Here is a 15,334-nt window from a genome sequence, read left to right on the forward strand (position 1 = left end):
AGCAAGGGACACACGAAAAGAAAAGAAAAACAAAAACAAACAAACTAACTAACTAAATCACTTTGATTGCTTCGAAACAAAACTAGATAAAACAAAACATTATTAACTTAAAAATGTTTTCAAAAAAAGGTATGTGTAAAATAAGTTGACGCAACTTACTTGGCTTAAAACAAGTACTCAACTTTAAGCAAAAAAAAAAAAGGATAAGACATCTTATTAAAAACTTAATCCTCGAAATCAAACTTCACACAACAACCTATAACGGAACATTTAAGTACTCAGTAAGCTAAATATGAAATCGAAAAATGAATACTACTACAAACCTACGAAGAGCAAAGAACCAAACTTGACAATATGTGATCTCAACTTCACTGCTTGCCCAAACAGGAAAAATAAGATTATCACCTTTATCATGCATAGCTTGGACAACAGCTATGACATCCCTACTCACGTCGTCAGTGCCCAAGAGTAGGTGCAGGTTTATATAGAGGTCATTCATGCTTTGAATGTACTCTACAAAACCAACGAGCCGAGTTTCTATCACCCTCCGGAGGTGATGGGCATACTCAGCCATGATAAAGGCTAGCAATTGTCAAGCTATAGTGAAAATACTAGAAACGCTAAAGATCAAAACAACAACATAAGGTGTTATTAAGTCAAACAATAAGTCGGCTTTTTAGCTCCCCACTTCTATTGAATTTACTACTGATTATCTTGAACATTCCAAAGGAAGAAACACTAAAAATAAACTTACTACGATGCAAAAATGAACAAACTTTTTTCATGATTCTTTTGAACGAGTATCCTTTTTCAACTAGTAAAGAAATAAGATGGCAAGATTGAACAACAAAAGTAGATTTACTAGAACAAAGACGAGAAAATCTAAATAGTTGAGAGCAAATGACACCGTACTTAGCTAAAAGAGAAATGTTCGAAGAAATGTGAGGCATGCGGATGATTTTTAGATTGGCATATTCTGGTTCAAGGCGCTTATCATAGATATCTACTTCTAATCCCAAGGGAGTCTGAAAAATCTTAAGGTCTAAAAAGGCACAACAATCACTATTTGTTGTACAGTTAAGTTCACAAAACTCCTTGGGATAAATCCCTCCGCCTACAGAACTCGAATTGAAGTACATAAAATCTTGAAAAGAAGGAACGTCAGGGACAAAATGTTCATCTACAAAGCGTCTTACATTGCATAACTTGTGCAAAAATATTGGGCAAGTGTTAGCAAGGACAAGACGCTCCATAAAATCAAACTCATAAGTAAAAGATAGAAATTAGCAAGAAAAACAGCACAATTGGTACCCATAGGGATACCAATTGTTTGCTTGAAAAGAGAGTCGCCGATGGTTATATATAAATTGTCCAAAAGAAAATCTAACCAAGATATGATGTCAATGTCATCTACAATCCTGGTGAATCTCTTTCTTCCTTTGTCTACATCTACATTCTTATTTTTCAGCCATAAGAAGTCAAAGTTCAAGGCCGACTTTTCTACTAGCAATGCCTTGTACCTATCCTCTCAAGCTTGAACGCAAAAACTTTTGAAATAAGAGACTTGACTCTAAATTAAGGTCTCCAAATTTAGCTTCGTGTATAGCGTTGTAAAGTCAAAAGTTTGGAGACATAAAGGAGAAGATTTCTCCTTAAGGCTTCTTGAAGAGTTCAAAAACTTTATAACAGGAATCAACACCTACTGAATCATTTAAAATCCAACTTGAATCGGTAGGTACGTCTGCTTCCTTAAGCATATTATTCCACAATTCATTTACGCTAGGTAAAATGGCTTTGAAACAATAACTAAGCCATTTGGAAACCTCGGTCAAAGAGGTGTTACAAGAAGCAGCTATAAATCTAGGCTTTATATGGGTCTTGTGGAACTTCCAAACGGTATATAAAAAAGGTAATTTAGGCTGGCACTTAAAACCAAAAGACTTACAAAAGTCTTCATGTTTCAAGATAACCTCTTGCATTGAAAGATCACAATCACTGTAAGTCTGAGAATTTACTTCACCTAACAAGCATTCTAAATAGAACTTTTTGCACGTAACAACAAAGTTATTAGAGCACTTATCTACATAAGAGATTACAAAATCACGATGAAACTTCCTAAGAGCATCACGGATCAGAAGAAGATAAGCTATTCCTTCCTGAAGAAACGTTCCGAGAGCAGATGCTAATTTCAAAGAAGCTTTCTTGACCTAACAAGCATTCTAATAGAACTTTTTGCACGTAACAACAAAGTTATTAGAGCACTTATCTACATAAGAGATTACAAAATCACGATGAAACTTCCTAAGAGCATCACGATCAGAAGAAGATAAGCTATTCCTTCCTGAAGAAACGTTCCGAGAGCAAGATGCTAATTTCAAAGAAGCTTTCTTGAGGATTACAGACTTCCAATGGGTAAAAATACCTTGAACTCCTAAAGACTCCTCAAACTTTACTACGAAACTAGAAATTCCTTTTTCTATGGCTTTGAGAAGGCAAGAGTCGTTTGAGGAAGGGAGCCTATATTTAGTACCTCTTGAGAAAAGGTCTTTCAAAGAATCCGAAGGAAGGATAGAACAATCGGCAGTAACTACATGACCAAAGCTCCATTTACGTAAGAAGAAAAGGCAGTTTTACTACAAGGGCAATCAATACTTGAGATTGCAAGCCTCTCTTGCTTTTTAAGATTACGTCCTATGTCACTATAGTTGAAAGCTTTTTGTCCTAAAGTTTTCACATATTTGAAAGCTACGACAGGATGGTTCCATACCTTTCTCACACAAGGAGGGAGAGCATCCAAAGCTTCTTGAGATCTCAAAATAGAGCTTAATCCAATCTTGTCTAAGTCAGGGGAGGTAAAGATAGTTATCAACAAATCTTTCTTTCCAACCAAGGGATTTTTCAGACTAAGACATTTGGACTTCAGAAATTTGCCTAACAGTACTCGAAGTTGAGTTCTGTGAGACTCTCTTAGCTCCAAATCTTCATAAGAGTAGTTCTCAAGGGTATACAAGAGCTTAAATAGGATCCTTATATTATACCTTTCAATATTTTATAAGAAAAAGAACCCAATTCCATGGCACTAGATAAGTAAATCAATCTCCGTTTTAAATCTCTATAAGCAAAAATTCTATGGTTAGAAGGGTCATCACTCTCAATTCTAGAGATTGAAGCCCTAGGGAGACCTTGTACTCTACTAGAAATAGTGTTGTGCAAAACAACTGGATTGATTTCAGGGATAGAAGGCGGATCTGAACGAGAACCTTTAGGAATCCAAATTCTTTTAAACTGACTTGAAGGGAGAACTAACTCGGGTTTGGGATGCCTTCGCCAAAGCATAGGTTTCTTATGGTAAATTGTCTTATTTTTACGTAAAGAAGACTTTCCTTCCAAGTTGAAACCTTTAGGGAAAAAAGTATGCAAAGTTCTCATCCAAAACAACTCTCGAGGCCACGCTGATTTATAGAACTCTTTAGAGTTTCTAAAATTACCTTCTATGTGCTCAATGGGAAAGCAACGGAAAGAATCAAACCCATGTTTTGCTATTGCCGCATACAAGGGTTTCACACTTTCACGTACGGTGCTCTTACTTTGAACTTTTCTCGCTTCTCTTACATGTTCCTGAAAACGAACAAAAGCTGTTCGAAAGGTTTGGCCAACATACATCATAGAACTATCGTGAATATTATAAATAACATAAATAACTTGAGAGGTATGAACCGGACTTAGAGGACGATCTACCGCAAGATGTTTTTTCCTTAAACGCCTCAAACGATTGAGGGCTTTTATGGAAGAACTTGTGTAATGAGTACTAACTAAGACATTCTTAAAAGAAGCCCAACGAATAGGACCATCACCAAAAACATGCAAATTCTTCAAATTAGACTTAGCTAAAAACTTAAATCTTTCTTGATACAGACTATGACTACTTCTAGCTACTGAAAAGAAAGAAGGGTCGAAAAGACGTACCTGAGAGTCATCAACATTGCTGGTTGAAGCTGAAGAAGAAGTAAAAGTGTTTTTCATTTTTGTAGTAAGGTCAGTGTTTCAGATCAACGCCCGCCTCAAGGCTAAAGATCCTAAGGCTAGATTGGTGCTAGCCACACCCCTCATTTGTATAGCAGGGCTGCTGCCAAGCAGTGAGGTCCTTAAATAAGGCTGCTTGCTACACTCAAAAGATCATCGACAATAGCGTGCAATCGAGTGCCCGCGATCCCTTGCTAGAATCACTACTCAACCTCTCCTCTCACAAGAGATATTCATGAAACCGCACAAGAAACCCTTGATCCAAAGGACCCAAATTAAGAAGTTATTTTTATTTTTTAAGAAATTTAACAGAAAAACATTATTTATTAAAAACATGCAATCTACAAAGTTAGATTTATAACTTTCTCACTACAACAACCAAACACACACACACACACACACAATCAAAAGCAAAAAACAACAAATAGATAAATCAAGACAAATTAAGAAATAAAAGACATAACACTCAAACAAACCAAAATCAAGACGAAAAGAAGCTCTACACAATAAATTAGGATACAACCAAAATTACAAAAAGACCCATTACTTATTATTATTATTTTTAAAAAAAAAAGTTTATTTAAACCAAGGAATAAAAGTAATACACACATAAAATTACATCGACACACACATGAATATAAGATCGGTAGCTGTTGGGGTATGCACACCCTCCCAATATATCTTCATGAAGCTCAACAGCTGGTCACCACTCGGACGAAAATCAAAAAGATTTGCATGTCCGCTAGATGACTGAAAAATATACCTTCATAAGTTCAGAATAGTCTGAACTCACGAATTATAAGAGGGAATAAAGCACTCATAAAACTATAAAAGCAAGGGACACACGAAAAGAAAAGAAAAACAAAAACAAACAAACTAACTAACTAAATCACTTTGATTGCTTCGAAACAAAACATTATTAACTTAAAAATGTTTTCAAAAAAGGTATGTGTAAAATAAGTTGACGCAACTTACTTGGCTTAAAACAAGTACTCAACTTTAAGCAAAAAAAAGAAAAAAAAAAAAGGATAAGACATCTTAAAAACTTAATCCTCGAAATCAAACTTCACACAACAACCTATAACGGAACACATTCTTAAGTCCTCAGGTAAGCTAAATATGAAATCGAAAAATGAATACTACTACAAACCTACGAAGAGCAAAGAACCAAACTTGACAATATGTGATCTCAACTTCACTGCTTGTCCAAACGGGAAGAATAAGATTATCACCTTTATCATGCATAGCTTGGACAACAGCTATGACATCCCTACTCATGTCGTCAGTGCCCAAGAGTAGGTTCAGGTTTATATAGAGGTCATTCATGCTTTGAACGTACTCTACAAAACCAACGAGCCGAGTTTCTATCACCCTCCGGAGGTGATGGGCATACTCAGCCATGATAAAGGCTAGCAATTGTCAAGCTATAGTGAAAATACTAGAAACGCTAAAGATCAAAACAACAATATAAGGTGTTATTAAGTCAAACAATAAGTCGGCTTTTTAGCTCCCCACTTCTATTGAATTTACTACTGATTATCTTGAACATTCCAAAGGAAGAAACACTAAAAATAAACTTACTACGATGCAAAAATGAACAAACTTTTTTCATGATTCTTTTGAACGAGTATCCTTTTTCAACTAGTAAAGAAATAAGATGGCAAGATTGAACAACAAAAGTAGATTTACTAGAACAAAGACGAGAAAATCTAAATAGTTGAGAGCAAATGACACCGTACTTAGCTAAAAGAGAAGTGTTCGAAGAAATGTGAGGCATGCGGATGATTTTTTAGATTGGCATATTCTGGTTCAAGGCGCTTATCATAGATATCTACTTCTAATCCCAAGGGAGTCTGAAAAATCTTAAGGTCTAAAAAGGCACAACAATCACTATTTGTGGTACAATTAAGTTCACAAAACTCCTTGGGATAAATCCCTCCGCCTACAGAACTCGAATTCAAGTACATAAAATCTTGAAAAGAAGGAACGTCAGGGACAAAAAGATCATCTACAAAGCGTCTTACATTGCATAACTTGTGCAAAAATATTGGGCAAGTGTTAGCAAGGACAAGACGCTCCATAAAATCAAACTCATAAGTAAAAAGATAGAAATTAGCAAGAAAAACAGCACAATTGGTACCCATAGGGATACCAATTGTTTGCTTGAAAAGAGAGTCGCCGATGGTTATATATAAATTGTCCAAAAGAAAATCTAACCAAGATATGATGTCAATGTCATCTACAATCCTGGTGAATCTCTTTCTTCCTTTGTCTACATCTACATTCTTATTTTTCAGCCATAAGAAGTCAAAGTTCAAGGCCGACTTTTCTACTAGCAATGCCTTGTACCTATCCTTCTCAAGCTTGAACGCAAAAACTTTTGAAATAAGAGACTTGACTCTAAATTTAAGGTCCTACATTTACATTTTTCACGAGTTGCAGACCTGCAGGGAAATTTCAGAATTTCAGAATTACATAAATTTCAGCATTGACAGAAATTTGCAGAAAAGGAAAATCTCAAAAATGTATGATTGATATGGGGAACACACATGTATGCATTATGTGGGACAGGGATGTATGTGTGATGTGGACATAGTGGGTTGACTTGGCAAAAGTGCAGTTGTATTTTTGATGGAGGTCATGACTGCTTCGCCGGTATGTAAGCCACACCCGAAGGCAACCTTTGTGCTTACAAACAAGCGGATTACACAAATGGAGAGGGAGATGAAAGACTGGAAAGCAGATATGGAGGGATGGTGGAAAGAAAAGGCCAACCTTCTTCAAATGTTTCTCAACGAAGGTGCGCAGTGGAAGAAAGAGAAAGAGGACCTGCACGCAGAGCTACAAGCACTTAAGGAGGACTCCAAAGCACTTAAAGAAGAGGTCTCAGCTCTCAAGCAAAAACTTGCTGATAGAGCGAGCAGCGGACTAGAGGAGGGGGAATTCCAGCCTTCGGTAGTAGAAAAAATCAAGGTCATCAAAGAGCAGGTACGGATGATCAAAGAGGAGGAGAAACAAAAGATGGTAAAGACGTCTTCGTGGATGGATGTGATCACGAAGACGCAAAAGAAGGCGGATGAGGCCGAGAAGTGGATAGAAGTTGCTAAGAAAGGCAAAGGGAAAGAAACCACATCTGTCCCCACTCCTACAATCATCAACATGACTCTAGAAGAAGAACAATGAAGGAAAACTAAAGCTTTGCATATAAGAGTAACCGGTCTAAAAGACCGAGATGAGGTGGAAGGGGAAGTTGAAGAACTTCTCCGCATGATGGGTAGTGAGGCTACTCATACAAAGGCATGGAGGGTGGGGAAGAAGACACAAGTCAATGGGGAGACTTCAAAAGGGAGAGCTCTAATCATCCGTTTCCCATCCATGGAGGCAAAGAAGGACTTCTTGAAGAAGCGTCCTACACTAAAGAAAACGGGCATATTCCTTGGAGATGACCTCACTCTCACACAGCTTGCGCATATGAGAGAGGTAATGCCAGAGATTCAAGTAGCAAGGGAGAAGGGAAAGACGGCCTTCTACAGAGATGGTCGGGTTGTGATTGTAGAGCGGCGCTCCACATGACAGTGCGAGACCCATGGGACCACCCTCAAAGTTGCCACGTGGAATTGTAATGGATCTATGCGACTTGATGTGGGCACCTTTGAGGATAGTTTCAGGGGAAGAGACATCGTCTTCTACTCTGAGACACATCACGCCCCTGGGCAGTCTATGCCTCACATTAGTGGATATAGATGGGAGACTGCCTATAGACAGGAGACACGATCAAAGCGCAGAGGGCGAGGATCAGGAGGAGTGGCAGTGTTATTCAAGGAGGAGTTGCAGCCATTGATACATATAGCCTGCAAAGATGAGCAAGCTAGGTACATGTGGGTGAGACTGAGAGCAAAGACAGACAGATATCTTTACATTGCTATTTGCTACTTTCCCCCGAGCACGTCAGTGTATGCACCACCCGGAGGACAGTCCCCTTTCTCTATTTTGGATGATGACATATGGGAGTTCTCTAGAGATGGTGACATCATCATTCTAGGGGATTTCAATGCTAGGACTGCCCATCATCAGACAGTATTTTATGATACTTCAGAGGAAAATACTGATACTTCAGAGGAGATGCTGAGAGAGCTGGATGCTGCAGAAACAGGCCTGTCCAGACTATCACAAGATGGAGAACACAGAGTATGGGCGACACTTGATAGACATGGGGACTGCACATGGATTGGCCATCTTGAATGGCCTACAGAGATTTCCCGCTTCAGGGGGTTTTACATGCTTTCCACACAGACATGGAGCCAGCACAGTGGATTATGTCATGGCACAGCCGAGCCTCATCTCTAGTATCCAGGATCTCACAGTTGGACCCAGACCTGTTGGTGAGGCAGTGGATCATGCTCTTGTGTCAATGACCATCTCTTTTCAGTTTAGTGTGGCACACAGGCTACGGACAGCAGCCCCTACCCGCTACACCTTCACGCGGGAGACAGACTCTGTATACATAGATGGGATCTACAAACGCCTATGCACAGAGGAGCCAGGGCGACCTCTGGAGGAGCTTACTACTATATTGACACAGACACTACATGATGCAGCAGCAGAGGCATACCCACATACCCAGCCTCAGCAGAGACGCCGTTCGGGGAGCATGCCCCAGAACAGTTGGTATGATGAGGAATGCCGGGACACTAGAGCTAGACTTCAAAGGGAGGTGCTTTCGGGGGACATCACTCACAGATTGACTTCCGACGCCTAGTGCGGCGGAAGAAGAGGGCATTTTTGGCTTGGCTAGAGCAGGATCTATATCAGCTGTTCTTGAGTCGGGACTCACGTGAGGCATGGCGGCTCTTTCAGGAGCACTCTCCCCCCCCCCCCCCGCGATCACTTCTACAGAGGACTGGGGCCAGTACGCATCATCTCTGTACACAGTTCCTAAGCAGCCCCCCCTTCCCGCCCCTCCCGATCCATGCCCACACACATGTGCTTTTTTCACCGCGGAGATGGTAAGGAAGGCCATTGACAGGATGAGGACTGGGAGAGCATACGATCATGATGGTTTAATGGCTGTGCATTTCACGCATGCCAGAGATCTACTAGCAGAGCTTCTAGCAGTGATGTTTAATCGTGCCATGTGTGAGGGCTTGCCTGATACTTGGAGCCTATCTACTATTGTACCTATCTTCAAGTCGGGAGACCCTATGGAGCCTGGGAATTATCGCACTATCATGATTGGACACACATTGGCACGGTTGTACGCATCTATTCTTGAGCAGCAGCTGAGTAGATGGGCAGAGAGGGAGGGGATACGCGCAGCCGGGCAGGCAGGGTTCAGGAGGGGTTTTTCTACTCTTGACCATATCTTGACACTCAGAGCCATCTTTGAGGAGGGTAGATCGGGCGGGAGACGGATCTATTGTAGCTTTGTGGATTTCCGCAAAGCATTTGACACAGTGCCTAGAGCTAGATTGATGCGCAGATTACAGCAGATGGGAGTACCCACAGAGCTCATTTGGGGGGTCATGGCATTATACAGGTCAGTAGTGGGGCAGGTACACACCTCAGAGGGTCTATCCACACCGATTCACTCCACTATTGGGGTGAAGCAGGGGTGGATGGGGGGACATGGAGAAGCCTCTAGTCTCTATGATCTCGCGGCTCATTAGAGCCAAGGCCTCGGTACCACGTGCTATTGTTCGAGCAGAGCTAGCTGCCCCCCCACTAGTGGTTGAGGCGCTCACCAGATCGGTCTCCTTTATACACCGCATGTGGGAACTTCCCAGAGACAGATAAGAAAGAGCACTCATCCTCCGTTTTCCCTCCATGGAAGCGAAGAAGTCCTTCTTGAAGAAAAGACCAACTCTTAAAGAGACGGGCATCTTTCTCGGGGATGATCTCACCCTCTCGCAGATCGCTCATATGCAGGAAGTAATGCTGGAGATGAGAGCGGCAAGGGGAAAAGGCAAGATTGCCTTTTACTGAGATGGAAGAGTGGTAATACTAGAGCGACGCTCCACATGACGGTGCGAGACTTATGGGACCACACTCAAAGTGGCTGCCTGGAACTGTAATGGATCTATGCGTCTTGATGTGGGTGCTTTTGAGGATAGCTTTACTGGAAGAGACATCATCTTTTACTCTGAGACACACCAGGCCCCCGGGCAATCCATGCCTCACATCAGTGGATACAGGTGGGAGACAGCCTACAGACAGGAGACACACTCAGAGCACAGAGGACAGGGCTCGGGGGGAGTGGCAGTGTTATTTAGAGAATATCTGCAGCCATTGATACATATAGCCCGTAGGGATAAGTAGGCTAGGTACATGTGGGTGAGACTCAAAGCAGAGACAGGCAGATATCTTTACATTGCTATTTGTTACTTTCCCCAAAGTACATCAGTCTATGCATCACCCAGAGGACAGTCCCCTTTTTCTATTTTGGATGATGACATATGGGAGTTCTCTAGAGATGGTGACATTATCATTCTATGGGACTTCAATGCTAGGACTACCCATCACCAGACAGTGTTTTATGATACTTCAGAGGAGATGCTGAGAGAGCTAGATGTTGTAGAGACGGGCCTGTCCAGACTATCACACGATGTGGAATATACTGAGTATGGGCGACACCTGATAGACATGGGCACCGCACATGGATTGGCCACCTTGAATGGCCTACAGAGATTTCCTGCTGCGGGAGGTTTTACATGCTTCCCACACAGACATGGAGCCAGCACAGTGGACTACGTCATGGCACAGCCGAATCTCATCTCTAGTATCCACGATCTCACAGTTGGGCCCAGACCGGTCGGAGTGGCAGTGTATCATGCTCTGGTGTCGATGACCATTTCCTTCCAGTTCAGTGTAGCACACAGGCCACGGGTAGCAGCCCCTACTCGCTACACCTTCACACGGGAGACGGATTCTGTATACATGGACGAGATCTACACACGCCTATGCACTGAGGACCCGGGGCGACCTCTGGAGGAGCTAACTACTATACTGACACAAACATTACATGATGCAGCAGCAGAGGCATACCCACACACCCAACCTGAGCAGAGACGCCGATCAGGGAGCATGCCTCAGAACAGCTGATACGATGAGGAGTGCTGCCAGAGTAGAGCTAGGAGGGAGGTGCTTTTGGGGGACGTCACTCACAGACACTCACAGATTGACTTCCGACGCTTGGTGCGGCGGAAAAAGAGGACTTTTTTGGCTCGACTCGAGCAGGATCTATACCAGCTATTCTTGAGTCAGGACTCGCGTGAGGCATGGCGGCTCTTTCATGAGCAGTCCCCCCCCCCCCCCCCCCCCCCCCGCTATTTCCTCCACAGAGACCTGGGGTCAGTACGCATCATCTTTGTACACAGTACCTGGACAGTCGCCCCTTCCCAACCCCCCCGATCCATGCCCACACACATGTGCTTTTTTCACCGCTGAGATGGTGAAGAAAGCCATTGACAAGATGAGGACTGGAAGGGCATATGATCATGATGGCTTAGTCGCTGAGCATTTCATGCATGCCAAAGACCTACTAGCAGAGCTTCTAGCAGTTATGTTTAACCGTGCCATGTGTGAGGGTCTACCAGACACTTGGAGCCTATCTACGATTGTACCTATCTTCAAGTCAGGAGACCCCATGGAGCCTTGGAATTATCGCACTATCATGATTGGACACACACTGGCACGGTTGTATGCATCCATTCTTGAGCAACAGCTGAGTAGATGGGCAGAGAGGGAAGGAATGCATGCAGCTGGGCAGGCAGGGTTCAGGAGAGGCTTCTCTACTCTTGACCATATCCTGACACTCAGGGCCATCATCGAGGAGGGCAGATCTCATGGGAGACGGATCTATTGTAGCTTTGTGGACTTCCACAAAGCTTTTGACACAGTACCCATAGCTAGATTGATGCACAGATAACAAGAAATGGGAGTACCCACAGAGCTCATTTGGGGGATCATGGCATTGTACAGATTAGTAGTAGGGCATGTACGCACCCCTGAGGGACTTTCTACACCGGTTCACTCCACTATTGGGGTGAAGCAGGGCTGCCCGCTCTCTCCTACTCTTTTTGGTATGTATGTGGATGAGGTTTCTGACTACATTGAGAGCGATGGTGATAGAGGTGCACAGTTGGCAGGGACATGGATTCCACTTTTGTTATATGCTGACGATATAGTGTTGATCTCCGAATCCCCAGAGGGATCACGTCAATTGGATGCTTTGCATAGGTTTGCCCACGAAAGTGGTTTGTCTATCAGTGGAGAACACGGATGCTTACACTTACCTTGGAGTGGTTTTTAGCGGACCTGCATTCTCACTCAGAAGAGCAGCAGAGACCAGACTGACTAGAGCCCACGCAGCATTGGGTAGATTGGAGAAGATGTGTTTGCAGGTTCAGTTTCAGGAGCCCCGGACGAAGCTCTGGCTCTTTGACACTTTGGTGGCTTCAGCATTGCTCTATGGAGCTGAGATATGGGGACCTTCATTGGATCACCACGGGAGACCGGGTCGCATAGATGGATGGGGGAACATGGAGAAACCTCTCGTCTCTATGATCTCGCGGCTCATTAGAGCCAAGGCATCAATACCACGGGCCATTATCCGAGCAGAGCTAGCGGCCCCCCCACTAGTAGTTGAGGCGCTCACCAAATCAGTCTCCTTCATAAACCGCACATGGGAACTTCCTAGAGACAGATATGCTCGCATTGCACTTGAGTCCTCTCGACAGTTAGCCATGCAAGGAGATACAACATGCTAGTATGGGGAGATGGCATCATGGTTTCAGGCACATGGGTTCAGCATAGACAGGCTGCCACCATTCCAATACTCATTGGATGCACCATCTCTCACTCTTACACAGTCAGAGATCACCAAGCTCATCCGCCAAGACCTGACCCAGCTAGACACCAGGAGGACATGGATACAGCCAGCACAAGAATTGGACACGAAGATGGCTTTCTACAGAGACCACCTTCTCCAGCTTACGGAAGATGGTTTTGTGACGAGACTCAGATACATGGACACCCACTTGTCTCATGGGATACGATGTGCTATTGGCCAGTTACGCACATCTTCTCACCAGCTGCGGATTGAGACTGGGAGATACAACGGAGTACAAGACATGCCCCGTGTGTGACATGGAGCCTGAGACACAGTTGCATTATACATGCCGCTGCCCCGTCTACTACGAGATACGAGGCCGCTTCCATTGCTTGTTCAGAGAGGGTTTTGGACAACTCTCAAGAGTCATGGGATACGAGGATCAGAGATGCCTGGGTTTGTTCTTGCTCGAGCTGCGCAGACACAGAGACAGCCTGATGAGTGGCGAGGCTAGCCAGTCTCAAAGACGGATCATAGACTTCTTCAGAGCAGACACGGGACATCCGCAAGGGCCACTCCCACAGCAAAGCTCCCCCTCGTCTCACACCAGAGGCACATTGATCGACCGAGCGACTGAACTGGGGAAATCCAGGCGCCCACGACTGTGGAGGACTACACAGCATCGACGGAGGGTACATCAGAAGATTCGGAGCACTCTGGCCAAGCATGCACGACGCTCGGTCAGACTACTAACCATGGAGGAGATTGATGAGATCAGCCAACGACCGATGCTAGATCTCCTATGATTCAGCTATCCCAGCTAGCTGCTTAGTTCACACCTACGAGTTTAGGATTCCATAGTATTTTATTTTGTCATTTTGTCATCTTGTTACTCTGACTTTGTATCAGATCCACCACATTGTAACTTTCTGGTCTCATAGGTCACTTTGGCCTTTTGAAGACGTTAATATAACATTTCATTTCATTTCATTTCTCTCTCTCTCTCTCTCTCGACGACTCTCTTGCTTGGTGATGAGCTGAGCAGCGAGCACACAGTCCAAGGTGTAGGTCATCCTACTTTTATATTTGGAGCAGCTCGTGCAACTGTCACAAAGTGATGACGTGGCGGACAGCAAAAACCCTAATTTCTGCCAGAAACAAACCCTGATTTCCGGAAATCGCGGAGGTTGAAAAAAAAAATTTTATTTTTTTTTTTTTGGAAAATGATGAGCGACACGAATTTTGTTTTTTTTATAATAAAAAAAAGAGAAAAAGACTCTCTAAGAGAGAGAGAGAACTGATGCTTTTTATTTTAAAAGCTTTTGGGGCTTTGCTTTTCGGCATCCCTTGTACCTTTAAATTAGTGGTGAGGGCCTCACTTCTCAGAGCATCTGGACGCAAAGTCTGAGAGTGAAACCCTAACCGCTCTCTTGTACTTTGATGATTGATTAATACAAAAAGAAATACCGAAAGGGGCGCCAGTCTTTGGGGCCAATATCTCTAGGCACGGAACTCCGCCGGGCCAGTGCAAATCTATTGTGATCTGTGAATTGTTTTGAAGTGGTTATTTGGTGCTATCGCGATTGATTTTTGACTTGGAGTGTCCAAGTCTGTTACAGTGGTATCAGAGCACGGCCGATTTCTCTTCTACCGGAAATCCGATCCCCGAATTTTTTTTCCGCAGCACCTATGGCTTCAGGCAATGATCAGTCGACTCCCTCTGAATCTGGAGATGCGGGCTGGGATCACAACGAAGATTCAGACAAAGAGTATGGCCCGCCTCGGCCTACTCAGGCGGAGCAACGAGAGATGGAGCGTCGTCAATTGATTGGCGATGCAACAAAGATGATACTCAATTTTGCCAAGGACCCGTAGATGGCAAAATATATGAACCATACCTCTTTGGAAGAGGTACAAATGGAGTGGCAAAGAACCACAACACCACTCCCGAAACCCGCTCTCAAGAAACCTTCTGCCTCCAAGAAAATATACGGAGAAGGAACTGGAGAACGTGGTTGATGCACGGATTGCTCAGCTTTTTGACGCGCAAAAGAAAGGCAAAAAGCACGGCAAAAAGCAGAAGAAAGGCACTGACTTCCCGGGATATTTGGGTCGTCGGTCGACATTCGACAAGGCAAAGAAACAGAAGAAGCGTGTTCGATTTGAAGGAGTACCCAGTTCTTCTTCTTCTTCTTCTTCTTCTAATAGTTCTTCTAGCTCCTCGGATTCAAGCGAAAAAGACAGAAAAGGTAAAAAGCGAAGCAAGAAAAAAAGCTTCGGAAAAAGCAAGAAAAAGGCAAAGAAGGCTACATCTCGCCCAGAGACTGACAGCTCTACGACGACTCGTCTACAGACAGCTCAGATTCCGATGACGGAAAGTTTAATGCGACCAAGAAGAATTTTTACAAAGCCAACCAGTATGACTTTCTTGAAGATAAAAGCAAGAAAGTCCGAGAGTTTAAGGAAGGTGGCCACTCGATCAAG

Source organism: Adiantum capillus-veneris, unplaced genomic scaffold, assembly GCF_014529385.1.
Source record: "Adiantum capillus-veneris isolate H3 unplaced genomic scaffold, ASM1452938v2 Hic_scaffold_263, whole genome shotgun sequence".
Classification (NCBI taxonomy): domain Eukaryota; kingdom Viridiplantae; phylum Streptophyta; class Polypodiopsida; order Polypodiales; family Pteridaceae; genus Adiantum; species Adiantum capillus-veneris.